The 17,543-nt window shown below is 36.2% G+C and overlaps 1 long non-coding RNA gene across 16 annotated transcripts in view; it reads left to right on the plus strand.

Annotated features, from left to right (window-relative positions):
• Positions 1–17,543, plus strand: part of LOC144301774 (uncharacterized) — a 268,953-nt gene that overhangs the window by 143,581 nt on the left and 107,829 nt on the right. For 14 of the 16 annotated variants that reach the window (XR_013368621.1, XR_013368611.1, XR_013368615.1 and 11 more), the window contains 2 exons: positions 13,891–14,000; positions 16,214–16,302. The exons of 1 other annotated variant lie outside the window; for it this stretch is intronic. This is a non-coding gene — a long non-coding RNA (uncharacterized LOC144301774). The remainder of the gene's footprint in view (positions 1–13,890; positions 14,001–16,213; positions 16,303–17,543) is intronic. One more of the 16 variants, XR_013368614.1, reaches the window with a different exon arrangement.

A 17,543-nucleotide genomic window follows, 5' to 3' on the forward strand; every position in this document is an offset into this window, starting at 1 on the left:
ATTTTGAATAAATAAATATTTGGATTACTATCTTTTACTGATTTCAAGTTCTGATAGAATTTTATACATTACAGTTTTGCTTCGTGTAACTATTTGTAAATGCTGAGGAAAAAAATGAAGGGTAGCAAACAGAATTGACATAGTTAAAGAATTAAGTAAACCAAGATAAGAAACAACACCTTTCAATTCTGAATTATTTTAGTTTATGGAAATACATCATGAAAGAATTAGTCTTTTAAAACTCAGCTGATTTTACTTTATGTTTAATAATATTATACATTGATACTTTATAAAAAGTGATCATTAAAAGTCACCCAAAATGTTACTCTTTTCTGTTTGTTTTCCTACTACAGAGAAGTATATCACGGACATAAATAACTCTTATATTACATAGGTCTTTATTAAGGAGAAAATGTTTTTCTGTCTGAACATCCCTTTGTTACATATTCATTATTTGAGTATAACAGAGAAAGGGAATTCTAGACTTCATGAGAGCCATATGAATGGTTTTGTTCTAGATCTCATTCTCTTCCTATTCTGGAGCTACCTCTTGACATAAACAAGGCACTTAGAATTGTTTTTTAACTATGAGTGAGTGAATCAAGGCCTTCTTTTTATAAAATCACTATTAAATAGTCCACAAGAAACATTATGTCTCCAAAAAAATATCAGAGTTATCTTGTTAAAGGGAAAGTTAACAAAGGACAAGTTGACTTAATACGTAGATCTCATTTTATTAAGCGATACTACAAAAAGTACTATTTTTCACCCATGTGTAACAATGTCCTTTGAAAGGTCACTTTTTAAATCCTCTCATCAAAAATTGAAGTCTGGGATCACCTGGGTGACTCATTTGGTTAAGCATCTGCCTTCTGCTCAGGTCATGATCCCAGGGACCTGGGATTAAGCATCTGGCTCCCTGCTCAGCAGGGAGTCTGCTTCTCTCTCCCTCCTTCCATTCTTTCTCTCTCTCCCAAATAAATAAAATTCTTAAAAATTGTTTTTTTAGAAAGAAGTCTGTTTCCTCATCCTTTGACTACAGACTTGCATTGGGTTTTCCTCTGGCCAACAGACGGACAAGGAAGGAATAGGATGCTAGTTGTAAGCTCTGGCAGCTGAGACCATACATGTTCCATGCTACCAGAACCCTGAAACCAGGCAGTTAACAAGCTGGGCTAGCCTGCTTCAGGTTAAGTGACCATGTGGAATAGACTGAGTCTTCCCAGCTATAGCATTCTGAGACAGTCAACTCCCAGTTGATTGACAACTGACCACTGACCCTCATAAATCCAGTCAAAATCAGTCTTATTCACTGATCAGCACGATTTCCAGTCTACACTAGGCTTATCACAGTTTATAAAGGGTTATTGCTTTACGTCACTGGGATTTGCAAAACCCAAAATACTAAGAATGATAATACCAAGAGTGATAGTCACAAAGAAATATATCTTGAACGAACACAATAAACCTAAATCTAATTAGTCCCAATTATATTCTGGTTTCAAAGTGGTATCTCCTTAGAATGAACACCAATTCAAACACCAAAACAATGAAAAGCAAGCAAATGTTTAATATATGTTTTGAGCAATGTAAGGGGGGAGGTTAGTACATTATTAATATTTAGTACAGCATTTTAAGTACCATAGAAATTAATCAAAATTTATTTTCTTTCTCAATACTTTTCACTTCTTCCTTTTCCCACATTTTGCTTCTCATATATCCACAATGTCTTTCAAAAAAAGAAGTCTAAAAAGCTGACTAAAATTTTTGAACAACAAATATGTACTGTTGCAAATCAGCTACCCTTGAACAGAAAACAACTCCATTTCTTAGGTCCTCAAGAAAAGTTCACAAAAGCCGTACCATATCTTTTTGAAATATGTATTTAAATAATCCTTCCTTTTATAAAGAGACAAGGAAATGGGCACAGGGATTATTTTATATTGGAACTGTTGGTGAGTTTTAGTGTTGCTACTGATATTACTGATTGCTTTAGATTTAAAAAAACGAGACTTGAAAAATCTTATAAAACAATAAAAGTTTTCTTAATATCCTTTGCCAAAATAATTTCCTGGGACTTCTTTTTTTTTAACACACATATATTTTTGAACATTTCTATTTAAGATACATTTTTTTGTGTGGCCATAACTGCTCACAATTGTGAAATATGTCAGATTTTACTTTAACTGACACTGGGGAGTTGTTATTAACTTTTCCAGTGGTTAACAAGTTTAACCTAATATATCCTTAATGCTGAGTGCAAAGATTTGGAGGATGATTATGAAAGTAAACACACACACATGCACACACATAAAGCTTCAATTTACCAACTGTATTAAAAATGCAAGCTATTCAATTTACAGATTGTCTTGGTTCATAAACACTGAGATGAAATCAGGAATCATTTCAAAAAAAATCATTAATTTTATGAACTGCTGTGCTTACAAATAGTTCATGAACTTTAGGAATACACTTTTAGGTTCAAAAACGTGGCTTTTTGCAAAATATATTGATAAAAGATGCATTTTAAAAAAGGAGAGATGAGAATGCTGGAAAGGACTAATACCAGAGCCATGTAAGAACCAGCTAGGGGATCCCTGGGTGGCGCAGTGGTTTAGCGCCTGCCTTTGGCCCAGGGTGCGATCCTGGAGACCCGGGATCGAATCCCACGTCGGGCTCCCGGTGCATGGAGCCTGTGTCTCTGCCTCTCTCTCTGTGTGACTATCATAAATAAAATAAAATTTAAAAAAAGAACCAGCTAGAATATTTCTGAGAAAAACTCACACCTAAGAAGATAGGAAATTTTTCTAACATTTTTGTCTTATTGAAAATGTCCTGTTGCAATTATTGGCTCATGTCCTTTCAATGACATGTTTTCCTTGTCACAACAGTGAAAGGAAAACAAACTTATCTAAAGTATTTGTGACTATTATGCTCAAAGTATCAATACTTTCATTAAAAATTTCAATTTTATCTTTCTGAAATATCTTTAATACTGGATTCTTATCTCTGTGTAACATATAATGAAATGAACACATGTGTAATTGAGGATACAAGAATGAAAATAGATTTGATCTATATGTTAGGTTAAAAAACCTTATTTACATAAATTTATAAATAATAATTTTACAAAAATTTCCTCTGCTAAAGTTTTGAAATACTTTTTGGAATACCATTAAAGAAGAGCATTGTCTTTCTGCCCCTGGACGCTGCCGAGTAAGCATCATTAAGGTCTCCCCTCCCACCGCCGTCAGGTCTAAGTCAGAGTCTTCCAAAGAGCCTGAGCTCAACAAAGGTTTGAGCTTTGAAACAACCGATGAGAGTCTGAGGAGCCATTTTTGAGCACTGGGGGATGCTTACGGACTGTGTAGTAATGAGAGACCCCAACACCAAGCACTCCAGAGGCTTTGGGTTCCTCAGGTGCCACCGTGGAGGAGGTGGACGCAGCCATGAACTCAAGGCCACACAAGGTGGATGGAAGAGTGGTGGAACCAAAGAGGGCTGTCTCCCGAGAAGATTCTCAAAGACCTGGTGCTCACTTAACTGTGAAAAGGATTTTTGTTGGTGGCATTAAAGAAGACACTGAAGAACAACATCTAAGAGATTATTTTGAACAGTATGGGAAAATTGAAGCGATGGAGATCATGACTGACCGAGGCAGTGGCAAAAAGAGAGGTTTTGCTTTTGTGACCTTTGACGACCATGACTCTGTAGACAAGATTGTCATTCAAAAATCCCATACTGTGAATGGCCACAACTGTGAAGTAAGGAAAGCCCTATCGAAGCAAGAGACGGCTGCTAGTGCTTGTCCAGCCAAAGAGGCCGAAGTGGTTCTGGAAACTTTGGTGGTGGTCATGGAGGTGGTTTTGGTGGGAATGACAACTTTGGTCATGGAGGGAACTCCAGTGGTTGAGGTGGCTTTGGTGGCAATCGAGGTGGTGGTGGATACAGTGGCAGTGGCGATGGCTATAACGGATTTGGTAATTATGGAAGCAACTTTGGAGGTGGTGGTAACTATAATGATTTTGGCAATTATAACAATCAATCTTCAAATTTTGGACCCATGAACGGAGGAAATTTTGGAGGCAGAAGCTCTGGCCCCTATGGTGGTGGAGGCCAATACTTTGCCAAACCACGAAACCAAGGTGGCAACGGTGGTTCCAGCAGCAGCAGCTATGCAGTGGCAGAAGGTTTTAATTACTGCCAGGAAACAAAGCTTAGCAGGAGAGGAGAGCCAGAGAAGTGACAGGAAGCTACAGGTTACAACAGATTTGTGAACTCAGCCAAGCACAGTGGTGGCAGGGCCTAGCTGCTACAAAGAAGACATGTTTTAGACAATACTCATGTGTATGGGCAAAAAACTCGAGGACTGTATTTGTGACTAATTGTTTAACAGGTTATTTTAGTTCCTGTTTTGCGGAAAGTGTAAAGCATTCCAACAAAGGGTTTTAATGTAGTTTTTTTTTTTTTTTTTTGCACCCATGCTGTTGATTGTTAAATGTAATAGTCATCATGACACTGAATAAATGTGTCTTTTTAAAGATGTGCTGTGTAAAGTTAGTCTACTCTGAAGCCATCTTGGTAAACTACCCCAAAAGTGTGAAGTTAGAATTCCTTCAGGGTGATGCCAGGTTTCATTCGAAATTTATTTGCAACCGGCGTGGGCACAGAAGCCATGTCTCCACAAACCTTGGTGTGGTTGAACTGACAGTTAATGTGTTGTGATCTGGAGTTCACCGTTAAAAGGGTCACCCAAGCAAACTCCTGGAGTTTATTTGGTTATTATGATTGTTGGTACATCCTATGCAATATATATGAATTGAATTATGGTATCAGATAAGATTATAGATGGGATTAAAGCTTGTGTATTGTCCATTATCATGTGTAATCAATAAACGATTTAATATTCTCTTAAAAAAATAAAGAGGATTGTATGCTCTGACAAAATCAGTTCTGAAGATATAAGTAATAATTATAATAAAAACAGTAATAGCTAAAATATTGTAGCTTACTACATTCCCTTTATTTATATTAAATGTTTTAGTTGTCATGGCAGGATAAAAAGGTAAGTACTGAATTATCCCCATTTTCAGATAGGGAGATGTAGACACAACTAGGAATCAAGAAACAAAGAAAAAAAAACTATATTAAACATAATAATCTTACCCTTAGGTTAATGCTTCTGTTTCAGGTGTAGCACATTGTTTTTCTTCCTCTAATGATTCTTTAACCTCCCTGATCCTCTGTTTATCAACCATAAAATGGAAATAGGAAAACAGCCTACCATATGGGCTTACTGTAAAAATGGAATGAAGTATCAAATTGGTCAGCACAATATTTTAACATTTAAAAAAATAAAAGTTCTTTCTGTTCATTGACCACCCTTGGGGAAAGAGCAGTATCTTATTATGTAGTGTATCCAGAAGTTAAAGAGGAGCTGTGAAGGTGGTGAGGAGCCTGCATGGGAATAAGAGGAACCCTTGAGGCTGAGGCAGCTTCAAAGTGGACAATTCAAGGACAGTGGATAAACCAACTTCTTTCCCCAGATTGGTTTTAAAAGAATGGAGTGAGTTCACACACCTGGAGTCAGTGTTACAGGGTACAGTGTCAGTCAGTATCCATCATTCCATTCAGCATTTGTTTAAAAAATTGAAATTAAAGGTTAACTTTATACCAGGCAGTGGGACAAATACTAGGGATAGAGAGAAAGATACAGGATTAAGGCCCCAATTTAACAGAGCACATATGCTACTGGGAAACTAAACTAAAAAGGTAACTTTTACTATCATGTATGATATGTATCCTTTGATCAAAGAGCATTAGATGAAATTCTCCAATAAGAGTATAGAAATCAAATCATTGATATTGGCTGAGTTAGAACAAAGAAAGCTGCGTGAGATGGGTTTTGGTAAATGAGCTGAGAATTACTAGATGAAAGATGGAAGGAAGGGCATTACAACCAGAGGGAACAAAGTATACAAAGGGACTGGCCACCAGAGCACACATTTTGCATAAAGAAATTAAATGAGATTGGCATGGTTGAGAGAGATGATGAAGCACAGTGAGTATCAACATGCGATGATGAAGAGACTAGGGAGGAATAATTTGCGAATCATCTGGAATTCCAGAGCAAGGAGCCCAAACTTGAGTCCAAATATTATGGACAAAATGTAAAGATTTTAGTGGAGACCATATTCACTTTAGAAAGAGGATCAGTTTAGGAGAAATGGGCTATGCATTAGAGGTCCAAAGGGACTGTGTCTGAGAAACACAGTGGATACCCAATAAAACGCATTCAAGGGAATAAGCATACAAGGTAAAATCATCTTGTCCAGAATGCTATTCTTCCTCATTTCCCTTCCATGTGAAGGAAAAATGCAATAATACCAGTGGCTAGCACACAAGTAACCAGTAAGTGTTTGTAAAGATATTCCACTGTAGGTTTCCTTGCTTCTTTGGCATATTTTCGTTGGGTAGTCATCCATGTCTGATGATCTGTCCTTTTTGAATTATCCTTGCTTATTTTTCAACTCCTTTAGACAATTGTCAGATAATTAAGTTTTCCCCCTCTTTTCACTTATTTCACCAATAATAATTTAAAAAATCTTTCTTTCTTTTCTAAAAGCATGTACCTTAACCTTCAGTACCCCTTGAATTTCTTCATCTTATGAGACCTATAAAAAAATCCTGTTCTTTAAGCCTGTTTAAATCCACTTTCTGGAAGCAGAGCTGTAGTATTGCCTAACCCCCACCCCCATTCTGCTTTTGAATTTTCAGCTCTATTAGTTCCTGGTAAGTTTTGTACCGATTACATCATGCGGTTCTCCTGGGTGCACAAGAATCAAATAAAGAAGCTCAGCCACCCATGTCAATTCCTGTGCTTTTTACAACAGAGAATCTTTCCTAATTAGCAGTTGTCGAGTTGGTTCAATTCCCTTGTCACCACCATGTTCTGTACCTTGACTACCAAAAAGCTGTTCCTAGATGAGTGTCCGATTACTTCCTTTAACTCTTGCTATATAATAAATAATTAATAGTTTCCTTTAATCTGATCAGTATTGTCAATTGATGTCTAATTATTTATATGCTTTTTAATTTTTTTTTTTACCTGAAGGCTGATATATAGCAAACCAGGCTTTAGTTTATGTGTTTTTGAATATATACTTTCTAAGAGTAAGTAGGTAATATTTTTGAAAGAAAAATGTTCTGCGCTTTTCCTGCCTTCCCTACCTCCCCTATATAATCACATATTTATTGTCTCTCTGGCTAGCCAGAGATAAATATTGCATTGGAAGTACATTTTATGCCAGAAAGGCTCTGTTGTGAGCAAGGATGCTGTTTACCACTTCAAATTTCACACTTTGGAAAAGGTCACTGTTCAGAGTGATCCAGGACCAACACTTTTTGTTTGTGATGAATCAAGAGCATAAATAAGCATGGCCAGGCAGCCAGCTCCTCTGGTTTATACTCTTTCAGGTCCTTCCTGATGTGTGTGTTCAGTTGAGAATTGATGGACACTTGTATGTCTCTGTGACTAAGGCATTGTTGTTGGGGAGAGGACCATCCAGAGCCAGAGTGAGAATATGGCATTGAGATAACATGATTTATAATAAGTATAGAAATTTCTTCTTTGTCCCAATTTCTGACATAAAGCTCCCAAACCCTTGGCATTTCCTAAATGATAAGAACAATAAAGGTGTCTTTTATTATGTTAAGGAGGTGAGTTTTAGAAAGCACCTAGGTAACCTAAGGATGGACACTGGTTGCCAGTGGAGCCAGCCTTATGATTAAAGGGTTGAAGGTTTTAGGCTTACCCCCTCACGCTGGAGGTTAAGTCAATTGCAATGGCCAGTGATTTGATCAATCATGCCTCTCTACTTGCAACCGTCATAAAAACCCAAAATGACTAGGTTCAGAGAGCTTTCAGGTTGGTAAATGGGTAGAAATTTGGGGAAAATGTTGCACTTGGAGAAGACAGAGGACATGGAAGCTCTGTGCCTCTTCCCTATACCTTGCCCCACGTATCTCTCTCATCTGAGTGTACCTGAATTATATTCTTTTATACTAAATTGGTGATCTAGTAAGTAAAATGTTTCCCTGAGTTCTGTGAGCTGGTCTAGCAAGTTAATTGAACCAAAGGAGGGAGTCTTTGGAACCTCCAGTCTATAGCCAGTTGGTCAAAAGCACAGGTGACAACCCAGACTTGGGATTGTTATTTGAAGTGTGGAGGGGAGGGTGGCGGGGATGGGGGGTGTCAGTTCTGTGGGACTGAGCCCTTAACCTGTGGAATCTAATGCTTCTTCCAAATCCATAGTGCCAGAATTAGGTTGAATTGTGGAACACCCAGTACTAGAGATTTAGGTCTGTGGGAGTTTCCGTATCCTCACATTGACACTGTTCAACTTTATCAGAGTCCTGTGTCCCCCAAAACTGCAACAGTCAAGAAATTCCCCAACCTTTCTGTGTTCTTGAAATGGCTAACTGCAAAGAATCATTCTTCCCATTATGACTTAGATAAGACCCACTGGTAAACCCCTGCTTTACCTATGACAAGGCTGGAAGAAAAGTCTCCAAATTCTCATTTGTCTCCTGCATGCTGAGGTGAACTGTTCATACCCACTGAGCAATCTGGACAAAATGCCTGCTAACTTGACCAAATGTTGCTCAGGCTTCTCCTTCCTTCCCCAGGCCTCTGAGCCTTTACCCTCCTCTGATCATTGTGCTAATGAACAAAAGCTCTTTTATAGCCTCTCCTGGGAACTAACTGCCTGACCTCAGGGGAACATCTGTCCCTCCTCATGCACTGTCCTGTCGCATTGCCACCCATCCTTGTTCCCCACACTTGGTTATTCCTAGCTTTGTTTACTCCTTTCTGCAAAAAAAAAAAAAAAAAAAAAAGCCTTTTTCTGGTGCCATTGGATACACTTGCAAATCTCCTGGTAGATTTGCCATATGGCAATAATCCCCCAGCCCTATTACAAGAGTTTCCCTGTCCCATCACAATAACCTTTCTCCCTTTACTTCAATATACATATTTTTTAATAAGTTCATCCTCACTGAACTCTGGATTTGTTTTTATTTGACAGCATACACCCAAGGAATAGCCTAGGGTATAAGGTGAGAGGCCTCCCGAAAGCCTCAAAGTCATATAAACCTTTTCCTCATATCTCTCATGCCAACTGTGAGAGCAGCAAGCAGAAGATGGAGAACCCTTAAAACTGAATTATCTTGGAGATGCTGACTGTAACCTCAAGATCCTGTTTAAATGGATCAGACTAAGTTTTTAATTGATTTTTGCTAAACTTGTATTCCCCATTATTCTTTCTATACCCAGAAGATTGTTCTGAGAATAGTGCAAAGAAAAGAGACATTTTAGGGAATTAAGTAAAATACATATTTTCTGCATATCAGAGTTTATGAGTAAGTTTGTGAACTGGCTACATGTATAAATCTTTTTGAAAACTAGTTTTTTTTTTTTCTTCTCTGCTTCTATTTCTTATTTTGCAACTCTTTTCCTGGAAACTTCAAGGTAACATTTTATGTATTTTACTTACTATATTGATTTGTTTTTAAACATTTTATTTTGATGAGTTAAAATGTCTTCTGCGGAGACAGTTGCTTATCACCAGAAAAATGGGAAACAATCATGCCCCTTGTGAAAATAATTTTGTTCATTTAAGGAAGAAGAGATAAAGTAGCATAGTACATGCTACTGTATTTAGCACCTTTCTCTTAAGATCTTGTACTCTACTCTTAATATAATCCAGCCATATCACTTTTATATATGTGATTTATTTTTGTGTATCAAATTAATTTTTTTGGTCTAGTTTCTTTTAGCAATGAGGCTGCTATATACCTCCATCCTAAAATTATTTCTAACTCTAAATATTTTTACACAAATAAGAATCTGGGAAATTTTTAAGTTCTCTAATTGGAAGATTTTTAGGACCATATGTTACATTCCCTAGAATTTCCTAGAAATCCTAGAATGCCATTTTCCAAAAACATAAAAAAAGCGTAAGCTGATTGTATAATATATTCACAGCACTATTTACTCAACTAAGTTCTTTCAAAACCCTTGTAAATTGTCCTTGGTCTACAGAAGCACTATTCATGATTATTTATGATTATTATTTATAAAATGAAATTCAATGACAATGCTAAACAACCTACTTCACAGTAGGTTAAACTCTACAGAGAGAATATGTATTTAAAAAACCAATCCTGACAGGCATACATTATACAGGTACAGGTGTCAGGCAAGAGATAATTCATGCTGATAATTATTTTAAAAGAGCAGGAAATAGAATATTATTGTTACAAAAATTTGTCAGAAGAATCTTGACTTTTAATAGATTACATAGAAATATGAAATGACTGAGGATAGAACATTTAAAATCTTCAGAGGCAGAAGAAACTAAGTGGGTGGTCAAAGAAAAGTCAGAGTCCGATTGTTGAGGCTGGAAGAAGTCCTGTTGAGACAAGGACATATTGTAGACAAAGTCTTTCCTCGGGAAGCACTTGAAAATGTGTATGTGGGGTATAAAAACGACCATGAAGAGTCAAAGAGAATGATAGTAGAAGATATGTTCTCAACAGCAAGATGAAATAGGGAATATCTGTACAAAGTAGAATGTATACAATGTATATGCCCACTAAACTGCAGATTTCCCTCTGTCAGATGTGGCTACATTTGTCAATTAATTTGAGGCAATAGAAAGTTTGAAACAAAACAAAACAAAAACCTCTTCCACCTGCAGCCCACTCTTACTGAGGGGATGTATAAAATTACCACAGAGCCCAAACAGTACATCTCAAGCTCTGATCTTTTCTGAAGATGATATCTCTTTTCTACTTATTAATCTTTCTTAGAAATATTCACCTGGAGAGGAAAAATGCTTTTTCTTCTATCACAAAAGAAACAAGCCTTTGAAATCCCATCTTTGTTCTTCACAACGTGGACTTGTATAACTTACAAAGAATTCTCTCTGAAGTCCATAAACAAAAGAATGTCTTGCTGTACACAAGTTATCTGTTTAAGAGAGCTTTCTTCTCCTCCTCTGTCCTGATTTGAAGTGTTTCAACATGCGGCAAAACTAAGATCTAATCATTGCAACAATTGACTGAGGATTCCCACTGAGATTTTAGGAAAGGAAACAAGCAACACGCAATGTTACCCTGATAGGCCCCAAACACACTTTGGAAATTGTTTAAAGATTATTTGCTTATACTTTTTCTTTAAAAATACCAAAGAAATCAGGCTTTCAAGGGATGATATGGAGCATTGTCAGAGCTAATTTGTTTATAAGTATTTGTAGACAAAATATTTTTAAATGATGTAGAACATGCATATTATTCCAGATAGTTGAATTGCACTAAATGAACTAGCAACACCGATAAAAAGTGTCTCTGTATGAAAGTTTTGCGCTTTTTCTTTTCCTAATAGTGGAAACAAATTTTGACTTGTGAGAAAGATATACTTTTACTGTTATCATAAGGTAAAATTCCAGCATGCCCTAATTTTAAGTATATTGTCCTTGACTTGAGAATTTAACTATGTGGCTCTTGGGAGATACCCTTCAATCATAAATACTTCTTCCTTTGCCTGCCATTCTTAATCAGAATCACTAATGTCCTAGGAAAATCAATCTCTCTCTCTTTCAACAAAGTGCGGGGAAAATAATCTTCCAGAAATAAATGGAGTCTTCAGAAGATGTGAACACAAAGTGTTAAATGAGGAAATAACCCATTCTAAGATGTTACCTGCATTTTGGACCACTACTGTAGAACCACAGCAGGATAGGGAAGTAGTAAGGGAGATGCTGTGTTGATTATGGCAGCATAAGTTCTGTTCCCAATACCTTCTGTTATTTTGGGGGAATAACTGCATGCAGAGTAGAACATTCATTGGGGAGGAGTTTGAGACATCCAGGTTTTAGATATGCATTAAAAGCCACATTGCTGTGTGGCTGGGTGACTCAGCTTGGTAAATATCTGCTTTCAGCTCAGGTCATTATCTCAGGGTCCTGGGATGGACCCCCCCAAGTTAGGATTCCTGCTTCCTTGGAAGTCTACTTTTCCCTCTCCCTCTCTCTCCTGCTCATGCTCTCTCTCTTCTTCTCTCTCTCATGCACACACATGCATTCTCTCTCTCCCAAATAAGTAAAATCTTTTTTTATTTTTTATTTATTTTTTAAAAGATTTATTTATTTACTTATTTATGATAGACAAAGAGAGAGAGAGAGAGAGAGAGAGAGAGAGAGAGAGGCAGAGACACAGGCAGAGGGAGAAGCAGGCTCCATGCAGGGAGCCCAACGTGGGACTCGATCCTGGGACTCCAGGATCGCGCCCTGGGCCAAAGGCAGGTGCTAAACCGCTGAGCCACCCAGGGATCCTCTGAGCCACCCAGGGATCTTTTAAAAGGCACATTACCTTGCTTTTTCCTCTCTAGAATATAGTTTTTCACTTTTGTAAAATGAAGAATTGGATTAGATGATATGACCGTTTTGTTTTTATCTCTGTAGCTCTGTCGTTTAATAGAGAAATTAGGAAACAGTGTAGATGAATGAGGATAGAGTAACAAGAATTCCTCACAAGAAGTCTAGGCTCCAGATAAATGTATAAATACTTAATGAACATAGGAAATTTTCTATGAATATGTTGCATAATATAACACATAAGATTAACCATTACACACTTGGTCTTCTTTATTTTAATCCCACCCAATTCCATGATTACTACTGGCCTAAAATCTGTTTTAAAAATTCTTAATGTGACCTATTGTGACTTTATAAACTCTTTACTTTTCACAATGGTTACAGGAGAGAATATTTCAGCTTATTTTCTCAATAGAGTTGGGAAATTATATACTTCACTAAAGTAAAAATTAAAAAAAAGATATGATGCATTAAGTGTTTCAAAAGAGCCCTGATGAAAATATAAAGTTCTGTAAGATGCATATTTAAAGATTTACTTATAAATGGTGCTTTCCATATTCTTGGTTTTTGGTAGACAAATTCTTAAATGTATTTAATAATATCCCACCATCACTTTTTTAGATAGTTTAAGATTTCTTTTAAATCAGTTCAACATAAAAGTTAAATGAAAAATAAATTTCAATGTGTTTTTAAAAAGGGTAATATGGAATTGTCAAAGAGTAAGAATTCCTATCCCCTTCAAAGGCCCCTCTAGCTTGACTAAAAATCAAATTGACATGACAGGGGAAATAGAAAATCACATTTAATTGTATACATATGGGGAATCCAAACAGACATGGAAATTCCAAAGACAGACAAAGTGAGGTATATATGTCATTCTAAACTATGGAGAAAGAAGGTAAGGGACCTAAGACTTCAAAGGGAAGGAATGTAATTCACAGGAAGATGAGAAAGAGTAAATGACTTTCTACCATACCTGTCCATATCATAATTTGGTTATTTTTGGTGATAGCTCTCCTCCCGGAGAAGGTTCTCTAAATTCTTTTTAGGCAGTTGAGGATGGAGGTGAATAGCTAGAGCTTTCTCTGAATCTATTGAGTTATGGTTAGTTTTTAACTCAAAATAATCTTCATGCTAAACTGACCCATGTCAGGGACCAGTGTCCTGTCCTTGGCCACTACAGAGTCAATACAATGAATTATGAGTAAAGGAGTGGCATTTTGGGAATGGCAGAGTGAGTAATGCAGTGAACCCTTCCCCCAATAAAATCACCTTTTAACTAGAGAAAATTATAAAAGAACAGTAACAGCAGCAAAATACCAATCATTTAAAGTCTCTGGAAATTGTCTGAAAGGCATAAAGCAAATGGGAAAAAAATCTATTAAATCTTAATAAAAAATAGCAGAAGGCTGTGACATTTGAGCCAAGACTTACTGTGTTTCCCTACTTCCAGCCCAATGTATAGAAACTTCTCTTGGTGCTCCACCTGCAGAAGGTACAGCCATAAAGACGGGACTCTTCACTCCAGCTCCTTTTGAGGGCTATGGGTTCACCTCAGGAGAGGTAGGTAGCTGGCATTTCTCATCATCTATTAGTCCTATTATGTAGAGCTCCATTCAAAACAGACATAGCTGAGAAGATTGAGGCTGGTTAACCCTACTCAGGTTCCATTTGTAGCATGCAAACTCCACTCCAGATACGATAGACCAAAACTATTGGGCACAATTGCCTCATCTCCAGTTTGCTTATAGGGCAGAGTTTCCATGCAGGGAGGGGCAAGCCAAGAAGCCCAGGGACTACCAAGTACCTCCAGTGCCAGCTTATAGAGCACATAGGTTATTCTAAGAGAAGCGGGCCTTTGGGTTACCCCCAGCTTCTGTGCAGACCTGCAAAGATTCTGATTAGGGGAAGAGGCAGGGCATAATGACTTAGAGCTCTGCAGCTCTGCCTGAAGAGACTGATTTTAATTGGAAGAGATCTCAAAGAACTCCACGTCTAACGTTGTTGCCAAAAACCATGAGGACCTTAAAGGGAAGCAATTAAGAACACAGTGATAGCATGATACTAGTAGCATCGAGGGACATGGCAGAGAAACCAGAAATTTAACATAGAGAACCAGGAGAAAAGGTAGCTTTGAAGAGCTCTCTTTGTAGTAACAGTCAACCATGAGTTCAGGAATATTGTGTATGTTAGGTGGCACCCGCTTGGAACAATCAGAACTGGTTTGAAAACATTCCCAAACCACAGAAAAATTCATCAATAAAAGTCAGAATCCTCACTGGCAGAAAGACCTTAAGTATAATTCTGCCAAAACATTGGCTGAACGATAAGCTACTCAGACTCGGAGGCACATCTTAGGGAAGACAGGCTTAAAAATAAAATCACACACATTACTGCCAGAATTAAGACTCTCTGCATGCCTTAAGCTGTGCCCTCTTAGGAATAGTCAGAGAGGAAAAACCTAAACTATTAGTTGCTAGATGAGCATGGGACAAAATCATAAACTCCTTAAACTGTGATAGGACCCTCTATGCCAGGCATATATCTTACAGTAAAAACAGCAAAGGATACAAGTCTAACTGACTAAGGATATTTAAGCACAATCTTTGATCAAAAAAGTGGCTTAACTGACCTAGGGGTAACAACTAGTTACGGAAAGACCAAAAGACCAAAAAATAAAATAAAGAACAAAAATTAACAAGAGCCTTTATAGGCTGCACACTAAGAGCAAAGACTCCACAGACAGAGTTCAGCCGAGTTACTAAAAAAACACATGACCGAGGAAACACTAACAACCAAATATCATCCCCCACAAGTGGACAGCTTTTAATAAAAAACTGAGACAAAGAAATAAAAAAGCATGACTCATAAATAGAAAGAAGAAAAATATATTGGGCATAAAAAGTGCTTTTGAAGAAGCCCCAGTGTTGGACAAGTTGGACAAAGAATTCAAAGCAGCCACTATAAAGGCGTTCACAGAACTAAAGGTAAATATACCTAAAGATTACTTCGTGAAAGAATACCAGGAAAGTGGTATTGTAAATAAGAATCAAATTAAAATCTGGAGTTGAAAATTACACTAGAATAAAAACATGCTAGACGGGCTCAACAGTAAATTTCAGCTGGCAGGAAAAAGAATTTCCAACATTGAGATACATTAATAAAGATTATATAATATGACAAGGAAGAACAAAGAATGAAAATGAACAGAGCCTCAGAGAAATATGAAACACCATTAAGCACAGCAACACATGAAGAATGAAAATACCAGGTTTGGACAGTAAAGGTCATGAAAAATATTCAAAGACACGATGGCTGAAAAATTTCTGAAATCTGAAAAAATATCAATCTACAAATCCAAAGATCTCAATGTACTTCAAGTATGATTAATTCAAAGAGTTCTACACATCATAGTCGAATTATTGAAAATGAAAGAGAAAATCTTGAGAGCAAGAAGAGAAAATGACTTACCACAAGGAAACCCTGGAATGATTGATTGATAAGAAGGAGTGACTCCATAGGCAGTGGAATGGCATTCAAAGTGCTAAAGAAGAGATAAAAAAGCATCTATACCAAAAATCTTAATAACTAGCAAGACTATCTTTCAAAAAGGTGAAATAAAAATATTTCTATATAAATAACAACTTAAAGCCTCTGTTTCTAGCAGACTTTCCTTTTTTTCTTGACATATTTAGAAAACAACTGCATTAAAAATGTATATTATTGTATTGTTGTATATTGTTGTATAACATTTCAAAACATAATTTATTTGACAGAGTACAGAAAGGGCAAGTGACAAGTTCTTATAGAAAAGGAATGACATTAGGTGAGAACTCAAATGCATACAAAGAAATGGAAAATAAAGGTAAATAAAAATACTAGTATAATAAATGCTATAAATATATAGTGTTCTTTTTTCTTCTCCTTCTTTAAGATACATATGATTATATAAAATGGAAGTTAAACACCACATTCCACAATAACCAATGACTCGAATAATGTTATAAGGAAAATTGCAATTTTAGATAAATAAAACTAACCCACAACATACCAAATCTGTGAGTTTCAGCTGAAAAATGTCAAGAGAGAAACCTACAGCTGCTAACACTTTCCTAAAAAACGAAGATAGATGTCAAATCAATAGGCAAATATTTCACTTTAATAGGAAATCAGAAGAAGAGACCAAACTAAAAGCAAGCAAGAAGAGAATAATAAACATCATGGAAATAAGTCAAATACAGAAGAGAAAAATAATAGTGAAATTCAATGAAATCAAAAGTCATTTTTGGAAAAGATCAGCACATTCAATAAAACTTTATATATGATGACCAGGAAAGAAAAAGACTCAAATTACTTAAATCAGTGATGGAAAGTGGCATATAACCATAGACCTTATAGAAATGGAAGATTGTAAGAATATTATGGGCAACTACATGGCAGGAAGTGAGATAACTTAGACGACATTAACAAAGTCCTAGAATAACACAAACTATTAAACTTATTCCAGAAGAATTCTAAAAATTATGAATAGACCTAAAAATAAAATGATTGAATTAGTAATTTTTAAATTTCTCACAAAGAAAAGCTTGCATCCAGATGGTTTCCCTAGTATTTTCCACCTAGTATTTATAGAATAATTAATACAAATCCTTCATAAATGTGCCAAAAATATAAGGTGAAACACTTCCTAACATATTCTTTTGAGGCCAATCTTATCCTGAAACCAATACTTGACAAGGACATCAGAAGATCAATATTCCTTATGAGATAAAAATCCTCAACAAAGTATAAGTTAAATCCAGAAAAAAATATAAAAAAGATTATACAATTTGAACAAATGAGATTTATCCTTGGAATACAAGGTTGGTTTAACATTTAAAAATCAATTGATGTGATATATGATATTAATAGAATAAAGGACAGTAATCTCAATAGAATCAGAAAAATCAATTTACAAATCCCATGATTTTCATAATAAAATCACTGAACATTTTAGGAATAATAAGGAACTTTGATAAAGTCATTTATGAAATTCCACAGTTAAATAATCTTTATTGGTTAAAATTTGAATGATTTCCCTTTAAGAACATGAATGAGACATATCTA

The sequence above is a fragment of the Canis aureus genome, chromosome 30, assembly GCF_053574225.1.
Source record: "Canis aureus isolate CA01 chromosome 30, VMU_Caureus_v.1.0, whole genome shotgun sequence".
Lineage (NCBI taxonomy): Eukaryota > Metazoa > Chordata > Mammalia > Carnivora > Canidae > Canis > Canis aureus.